This window comes from Hevea brasiliensis, chromosome 5, assembly GCF_030052815.1.
Source record: "Hevea brasiliensis isolate MT/VB/25A 57/8 chromosome 5, ASM3005281v1, whole genome shotgun sequence".
NCBI lineage: Eukaryota > Viridiplantae > Streptophyta > Magnoliopsida > Malpighiales > Euphorbiaceae > Hevea > Hevea brasiliensis.
The window spans coordinates 107285596-107295628 of NC_079497.1; the positions used below are offsets into that span (position 1 = coordinate 107285596).

The window sequence follows — 10033 nt, forward strand, 5'->3', positions numbered from 1 at the left end:
CTTGGGGATGCACTATGCTACTAAACTTTAATGAAGAATCAAATAATCTCCACAAAGTCATCCAAAAGTGACTTAAGAACTTGGTGTCACAATTAGATGTGATGGTCTTGGGCACTCCATGCAAGCATATAACCTCCCTAAAGAATAGTTTGGCTATAGAAGTTGCATTTGTTGTCTTCTTGCAAGGTAGAAAATGTGCCATTTTAGAGAACCTCTCAATAACAACAAAAATCGAATCCATACCTCATTGAGTTCGTGGTAAACCCAACACAAAGTCCATCGATAGGTCCTCCCATATGGCATTTGGCATAGGCAAAGGCATGTAAAGGCTTGTATTTTGTGTTGTTCCTTTGCATGTTTGACACAAATAGCATCTAAAAACAATATGAGTCACATCCCTCTTCAATTTAGGCCAATAATATCTACTTTTTACAATTTCAATGGTTTTATCCCTTCCAAGATGTCCTGCTAAGCCACCTCTATAAAAATCCCTAATGGCTTTCTTACGAATACAAGTATGAGGAAGACAAAGTTATCCACCTTTCATGAGATAGCCATCATGCACAAAGTAATCATCATGGGATTGGTTCAACATAAATTTCCTCCATACTTCTTTAAAATCCTCATCATCCACATATAAATCTTTTAAATGCTCAAATCCCTCAATCTCCATACTAAGAGTTTTAATCAAGGCTGCCCTTTGACTTAAAGCATCAGCTCCTACATTTTGTTGCCCTTGTTTGTGAATCAAATTATAGGGAATTTATCCACAAAAGCTAACCACCTAGCATGCATATCATTCATAATATGCTTTTGGCTCTGTAGGAACTTCAATGCTTGGTGATTGGTATAAAGTATAAAATCTTTTGCAATTAAACAGTGCTCCTATGTCTTTAAAGCCCTTACAACTGCATACAATTCTTTATCATAAGTAGACTATTTTCTCCTAAGCTCACTCAACTTCTCACTAAAGAAGGCAATTGGACTTTTTTCTTGGGAAAGCATAATGCCAATTCCCACACCACTAGCGTCACATTCAACTTCAAATAATTTCTCAAAGTTAGGAAAAGCTAGCACAAGTGCTATACATAGCTTCTCTTTAATCAAGGCAAAACTCTTTTCTTGCTCCTCACTCCATTCAAAATGAAAGAAAAATGCACCTTAGGGCCCAATAAGGTTCTTGGTTAGCAATTTTAAAATTTTATAACCCTAAGTTTCATACAACATGTATAAACACTTTATACTATTGCAAAAACACTTAGTTTTGGTCATAAAACTTATTTCTCAATTGCTAACAAGCCTAATTAGCCATTAGGAAACAAAATTCCCAAATTCTAACAAGTTAGGGTTTAGGGAAAAACTCACCCAAATAGGCGCAGAATCAAAATTCCACCTCCAATCCGGGTAGTGAAGGCACTAAGTGTTGGCTCTCTAGCTTTTGCACACAAGCACCTTTGATCAAAGCACCTTGGATCAACAAAACCCCTTGATTCCTCTCCAATATGGTTTGGCCAAGAATAGACAGGAGAAGAAGATGGTTTTTCTTTGTTTCGAGTATGTAGAAGTGATGAGAAACTCTTTCTCAAGGTTTGATTCAAGATAAATAACACTAGTTTCTCTTGAATTTCAAGCAAAGAATGAAGAAGTTCTTCTTTTGGTTATAGAGGAATATGGTTTAGCCAAGGGAAGAGATGGAAAAAGACAACTTTTTTCTTCTTTTATCTCATCTTTTATAGATCAAATTTCTTTAACTAAAATTAATTAACAAGTGTCCATATCTCATTTAACCTTTGAATGAGTTTTCTAATTTCAATTGGTATACTTGTCAACCTTAGTATTTAATTAAAAAAAATTAAATCTTGATTAATTAATATTCATAATAATAATTAATTAACTAATCAATTATTTTTTTCTCCCATTTTTGACCAAGTCAAACTTATCAAATTTTGACCAAGATTAATTCCAAATTAATCAAATTAATTTTCTTCCATAAGTTTGATTATTCAAGTCTATATTTAAATACTTTAAATATTAACTTGAGCACTTTCATTGGTAAATTTAGTTTCAAGTCATGCTAGGGACTTTGTAATATAATTACAAATTAAATTTATTAATTCAATTAATTAATTAAATAATTTAATTAATTAATCAAATTAATTTTGCTTTGATTATATTGCTCTTATGTGTGTGACTTACTAGATTCATTACTAATTGACAATGAGAATAATATTAACTTCTTAATATTATTAGAACCATTCCAAACTTAAAATTAAAATCCCTTTTCATTTAAGTTCTCATAAATTATTGTTAACATCTAGCATAATGTACCATGACTATCCAATCAGTGATGAATTAATCCCCTAATTAATGAATCTTGATCATACATGCCATGCACAAAAATCTCTCCATCACAAAATCTCAATTCCAGCTTGAGTCATGGTTCATGTCAAACTCTTTTACTTATAGTCATATGTCCTCTTTTGATTATAATTGTTGATTAATGAGACTTACTAGTCAGAAATCCTTTTTGGACTAAATCTATCTGTCCTGGCCAGGAACTTAGATTCATCAAGAATAATTAAATAGACATAAGATTTTATCCCTATTTACTTAGGGTAATGGATCCCATCTTGACTAACACCTATCTCCATATATAACTAGTTAGAGCCAACACATGCCCATATACTTATACATAGTACAAGCATGAAAGCAGTATCAAACTCAAATCATCTATATATAAGATAACTATATTATCTTAAGTCAAGGGATTATATGCACTATTATGATCTAGATGACCTAGTATAGACAAAAGTAAACTCCATGTACAAGTCATCTTGTGTCACTGGTTTGGCCTACTTATCTTATAAGTGCCTACCATGTTTGTCATATGGCATGAGACTCACCATTCCATCCCCTTAATATCTCATACTAATCCATGGAAATAAACATAAGTGACAATCATTCTAGATAAGTCATGCCTAATGAAGTATCCTTGATTGCGAACCGAATTTATAATACTTGTACTAGAATGTTCTGTCACTCATATTCTTAACAACTTAAGAATAAAACATCTAATAAGATATTAAAAGACTTTTTCAATTAAATTCAAGCTTTAAATAAAAAAAAAAAAGAATATTTGCCATTAAATGGAAAATGAATGTTTACAAAATACAATACAATGATATGCTCTAGAGCATACTACTAACACAAAATTTCCCTTCTTCAAACTTTCAATAATAGGTGCAACAATGCTACCAAAATGCTTAATAGACCTCTTACAAAAGGTTGCTAGGCCATGGAAACTCCTCACTTTGCTCATCGTCTTAGGGGTAGGCCACTCTTTAATAGGCCTTACCTTCTCTTCATCCACTTTAATCCCTTCCTTACCATAAATCCCAAAAATAAAAAGCTACTAGTTATGAAAATACACCTCTTCAAATTAGCATATAGCCTATTTTCCCTTAACACCTTGAGTACCTCTCAAATATGCCCCCCATATGCTCATTAAGGGACTTACTAAAGATGAGAATATCATTCAAATACACTACTATAAATTTACCAATGAAAAGTCTAAGTACCTAGTTCATTAGCCTCATGAATGTGCTTGGTGTATTGGTTAGCCCAACAAATTCTAATTTAATGATAGCCACTCCTTAGATCGATCTTAGTGAAAATGACCGATTCCTTTAATTGATCAAGCATGTTTTCCAACCAAGGGATTATGAATTTGTACCTAATAGTAATTTGCTAATACCTTGGCTGTCAATGCAGATCCTCCAACTCTCATCCTTTTTTGGTGTTAGTAATATCGGCACTACACAAAGACTCATGCTCGCTTGGATGTGTCCTTTTTGCAATAGCTCCTCTACCTTCTCCCTTAGGATCTCACTTTCTTTAGGGCTCAATATATAATAAAGTAGATTTGGTAGGCTTACACCAGGCACCAAAGCAATATGGTGTTGTATATCCCTCATGGGTGGCAACTTATAGGGTAGTTCGTTGGGAACCACATCATGAAATTCCTCCAATAGGCTTTTCACCTCCACTGGCAATTGCCTTGGCTTCTCCTCTTTCTTTCCTTCCTTACCTTTCATCACCAAAAGATGCACTTGTTTAGTCTCCTTGCACTCGGCTACAAAGTTAGAAGGCTTATTGGTAATTGAGAGAAAATCCCTTTCCTCCACTTTAGAAGCTTTGGTAGGTTTCTTTTCTCCAATTTATATAATAGAGTAAATTTTCCCTTCCTTCTCCAGCTAGCATGCATTTTTTTTACTGAAGTGCTTTACATTAACATCAAACTACCAAGGTCTTTCCAACAAAATATGGTAAGCATCCATGTCAACAATATCACAATAAGTTTCATCAACATACTTACCAATAGAGAAAGGAACTTTACAACAATTATTCATTTGAATTCCTCCAACTTCATTAATCCATCCTATATTATAAGGGTGTTAAGGAGATTTTTTGGATAGCTCTTCGACTGATGATGTTCTCTTAACTCTCACCATTAATGATTAAATCAAAAATTTTCCCATTCAGTGTGCATCAGGTGCGAAAGAGTTTGTTTCTTTATATATTATCTTCTACTTTAGGTGAAAGCATCAATTTTCTCACCATATAAACTCCTTTTTGCTCATATTCTTCCTCAATATCATCCTCACCAGGTCCACAAAATTCTTCTTCCTCATCTTCAGGCTTGCTTTCCACTATATTAACTAATTTTCTCTTGGGATATTCATTGGAGTGATGCCCAACCTCATTGCATCTATAGCACTTACTAGCAGTAGGTTTTGCATAAGGATTAGAAGCTTTAGGTGCATTAGAATTGTTACCTTTGCTATGTCCAATTGTTAGTTCTTTGTTGTTGCTTTTCTCTGCATTGGTGCCACATGAATTGGAAGCTCTTTGTGCTGTTTTCCCTTTCCCCTTTTAGCTGTAAATTTATTATCTCCATACCTTCTAAAAGGCTTTTGCTTTATCACCATCTTAGCTTTCAAGGCTAAGTTTCTAGCCTTTTGAACACTCATTACCATTTGGATGCTAATTTAATCGCTTATTGAAGGCTTTAAAACCCTCAAATACCTTGCAGCTTGTTAACTATCACTCTCAGCTAAGTGATCCCTTGCTGTCAACCTCAAAAATTTTTCAGTATACTCATTGACACTATGAGTTCCTTTTGAGCAATTTTTATAAGATTCAAAGAGGTATTGCTCATAATTAGGAAGTAGGAACCTTCCTCTCAACAATTATTGCATTCTCCTCCATGAATTGACAGGATTACACCCTTCTCACCTTTTAGTTTCTTTCAATCAATCCCACCATATGGAAGCTCCACCTTTCAATTGATAAGCCACTAGTTTGACCTTTCATTCCTCTAGAATTTTAGCATATTTGAAGAAATGATCTACTTCGGTTAACCAATTAAGGAAACCTTCAATATTAAGATCTTCATTAAAGGTAGGGATATCCATCTTCAATTTAAACTCATCAAGTCCTCATTCAATTCTACTGTATCCAGTTGTAGCACATGAGAAGGATCAGGTATGTATTTCCTGAGCATGGAGATGTGAAACACAGGGTGAACATGAGAAAGGCAGGGTGGTAAATCCAACCAATAGGCAACTACTCTGACTCTGTCAGTAACTTCAAAAGGTCCAATATACTGAGGTGCCAACTTGCCCTTCTTTCCAAATCTCATAACTCCCTTCATTGGAGAAACCTTCAAGAATACGTAATCGCCTACTGCAAACTCTACATCCCTCCATCTGGGATCTGCATAACTCTTCTGCCTGCTGAAAGCCGTTTTCAATCGTTCCTTGATTAAAGAAACCATCTCAGAAGTGTATTGCACTAGATCTGCATCATGCACTTTTGCTTCTCCCATATTCATCCAACACAGAGGAGACCTACACTTTCTGCCATACAACGCCTCATAGGGTGCCATCCCAATACTTGAATGATAACTGTTATTGTAGGCAAACTCCACCAAGGGTAGCTGATCATCCCATTGACCTCCAAAATCTAAGACACACATATAGAGCATGTCTTCCAGTGTTTGAATTGTCCTTTCAGACTGCCCATCTGTCTAGGAGTGGAAGGCAGTACCAATGTTTAACTTTGTGCCAAGTGCCTCCTGTAGCTTTCTCCAAAATTGATAAGTGAGCTGGGGCCTTCTGTCAGATATTATGGAAGCAGGAACTCCATGCAATCTGACTATTTCTCGAACATAGAGATTGGCATATTGTACAATAGAATAGGTGGTTTGCACATGCAAGAAATGAGCTATTTTAGTCAAACAATCTATAATTACCCATATCGAATCATATCCCCGTAGGGTACAAGGCAAACCAGTTACAAAATCCATCATGATCATTTGCCACTTCCATTCCAGGATAGGGAGCTCTTGCGGCTTCCCTGATAGCTTCAGGTGTTCAAATTTTACCTTCTGACAAGTCAAACACTTGGACACAAAGTCTGTTATGTCTCTCTTCATGCCATTCTACCAGTAGCTATCTTTCACATCATGGTACATCTTGATGGAGCCTGGGTGGACATTATAGGGTGTATAGTGTGCCTCTTGCATTATCTCATTCTTGAGGTTATCCATGTCGGGCACACATATCCTGGAACCTTGCATAAGAGCGCCATCAATAGCAAATCCAAATTCATATCCTTCACCCTGCTATACTCTTTCTATAATCTTCATCAATTACGGGTCCCTGTGCTGGGAAACTCTGATTCTGTCTCATAGGTTGATGCATACATTTTGCATAATCATTTAGGTTTAATTTCATAACCATTTTTATTTGATTATTAGTCATTTTTAGCTAATTTTATTAGTTAATTAGTTAGTTTTTCATAATTGTCGATTTTGGATTAATTTGTAATTTTTACTTTGTTTTGTAGGAAAAATGGTGTTTTTGAAGGACTAAAGAGAATGTTGCCATTGAGGAGTGTCTTCTACAGCAAAAAGATGTCAAAAACAAGTTTTCAAGCTGAAATATGCATTGACCAAACTGTGCATAACTTGCCGCATAAGCTATGCAGATCTGCATAAGGAGAAAGATCATCGTTTCCCGAACCAAATTAAATGTGCATAAGGAGATCGCATAGCTTATGCACATTCTCGCCTCCTTATGCACATTCACGAAATTGTGCATAACCTATGCACCAAGTCATGCAACCGCATAAGTGACCTGAACCAGCTAAAATCAGATAAGGGATCGCATAACTTATGCAGTCCACTTATGCAGTCCCATGAAGAGTTCATTAATGAGCTGGCAGGAGATTCCCTCAAATAATTCCTCCTAGAACATACCATTTTAGGGCTCCATGTCAGAAAAATGCTATAAATAGTCCCATTTTCTCATTTTAGAGGGGGGGCAAGGAGCAAAGGAAGAAAAGAGGAGGCTAAGCAGAATTTGAGGAGTCATTTCATCTTCCACACCATTTTCAACTAAGATTTGCAGATTTCTTTCTTTCTTTACACTTTTCTACATTTCTAGTGTTTAATTACTTACTTCTTAGCTTAGATTAAAGCTTTATTTCCATTTAAACTCATCATATCTTGTAAGCATTATGAATAGTGAGTAGTTTACTTTTGATTCTGGAGCAAGGGTTGTAATATTTGAGATATTTTGTGGATTTTGATTGGGTAATCCATATTTTGTGGTCTTAATGAGTTTTATTCATTTCTTGTATGCTTAATGACATGCTTAATGTAGGATCCCATTGAGTAATGTTATTAATCCATGGTTGAAGCACCGAAAGGAGAAGGCCTTGTGATAGATAATCAGGAAATTGGACTTAATTAACTTAGACCTAGAAATAGGCTAAGGATTAAGAGGATTTACAGATTAATTAAGGAGCTTAATGGGTCTTAATTAATTCTAACTCCACGAAAGTAGGATTAGTTTGATTAAGGCACTCTTTGTCTCACTCGAAAGGGAATTCAAAGGATTTAAGAATTAATCTCCTTAAAACTCATAAGTTTCATAAGATTGGACAACCAATTTAAAATCCCAGAATAGCTCGAATATGAAATCCCGAACTCCGGAATCAGCTTTTTACCATTGTTAATTTCTAATCGAATTTAATTACTTGCCAATTTAAATATTGCCATATTTGAACTTGCTTATTTCTATTTGATGCAATTTTAGTTTAATTAATACATTGTTGAATAGAATATTAATTTTGCACATTTAGATTTCACACTCCATTACCCATTAATTCATCATTTTAATCTCATAAATACTTCAATTTAGTCAACTTTTATATCGAAAATTCAATCATTAACACAACTCCTCGTGGGATCGATATTTTTCTATACTACTTGTACGACCCGTGCACTTGCGGTTGGGACGCATCAAGTTTTTGGCGCCGTTGCCGGGGATTTGTTTGTTTAAGATTGAATTCTTTATTATTTTAGTTGTTTTTAGTTTTATTTTTATTATCTTTTCATTTTGTGTTTGTTTGTTCTTTTTCAGGTACTTTAATCTTTTATGAGAAGAGCTAGAAGCTCAAGTGACACAACCTTACTGTTTAATCCTGAAATTGAGAAATTTTGTAAGGCCAACAAGAAAGAAACCAGAAGAAGGAAGGAAGCTTCGAGAGAAATTGAATTAGAAGCAAACATGGCTGATGAAAGAATTAGAATTGGTGTTGGTAATGCTGGAAATGGTCAAAACAATGAAAATGAAGCCCAAGGGGAAGAAGTTGTTAATGCAAACGTGCCTAGGGGAAGTATGATGGATCATGCTTTTCCTCGTTTTGATGACTTGAGAGAGAGCATAGCAAGACCAAGGATTGATGCGAACAGTTACAAAATGGATTTTGGAGTTCTTCAAATGATCCAAAACTCTCAATTTGGAGGACATCCTTCTGAAAATCCACACACACACCTGAAGAAGTTTGCTATGATTTGCGACATGCAAAAACAACCTGGAGTGTCTGATGATGCAGCAAGATTGAAGCTATTCCCATTCTCTTTGAAAGATAGAGCATTGGATTGGCTTGATTCTTTACCTCACAACTCCATTACAAATTGGGAGCAACTAACTGATGCATTTCTTGCACAATATTTTCCACCTGGAAAAACTCAAGAGCTGAGGAATCAAATGACATCTTTCAGACCAAGAGAAGATGAAACTCTCTATGAATCATGGATGAGATGGAAGGAATTGGAAAGATTATGCCCACATCATGCCATTCCAAAATGGATGATAAATCAGAATTTCTACACAAATGTCACTCCTGCAATCAGAGGAATTATTGATGCTCAAACAGGAGGAGAATTTATTATAAAGCATGAAGATGAAGCTTATGAGTTATTAGAGAAAATTGCAAAGAATACTCATCTTTGGAGTAGTCCAAGAGGACCAGCTCCAACTCAGAAAAGGCAAGCTGCTGGAATGTATGATCTTGATCCATTCAACATGATTAATGCAAAGTTTGATGCACTTACAAATGTCCTTGCTAAGAAGATGGAAGATTTGAGTATGTTGGTTAGTTCATCATCATCAGCTGGAAGTTCACAACAAGTGGCTTATGCAGAGGAAACAACCAGCTGTGGAGTAGATTATGGAGAACAAGCAGCATATGTTGGTAATTATGGAAACAAGCAAATGGGGAATCCTTATTCTCAAACTTACAATCCAAATTGGAGGAATCATCCCAACTTTTCATGGGGCAATCAGCAAGGTCAAGTTCAAAATCAGAATTTTCAACCACAACAAAGAAAGTCAAGTTCCATATCACAAAATAGGCAACCATTGCCTAATTTTCAGAGAAAAATATGAACCCTCCACCAAAACAAAGAAGAACGAAATTCCACCATCAAGCTTTATTGCAAATGATTCTTGCCAACCAAAATAAGCATGATAAGGAGATGAGAGAGGTGAAAGCAAGGTGGAACAAATGCAAACACACAAATGTATCTTTGGAAAACCAGATTGCACAACAAGCATCTTCCTCAAGTGCCAAATCTTTTGGAAAGCTTCCAAGTCAACCAGAAAATCCAAGAGAGCATTGT

At 35.4% G+C, this 10033-nt stretch overlaps 1 non-coding gene across 1 annotated transcript; it reads right to left on the reverse strand.

Annotated features, from left to right (window-relative positions):
• Nucleotides 1–9104: 9104 nt before the first annotated feature.
• Nucleotides 9105–9211, reverse strand: LOC131180379 (small nucleolar RNA R71). Its single transcript, XR_009149155.1, has one exon. It is a non-coding gene; the product is annotated as a small nucleolar RNA R71 (small nucleolar RNA).
• Nucleotides 9212–10033: the final 822 nt, after the last annotated feature.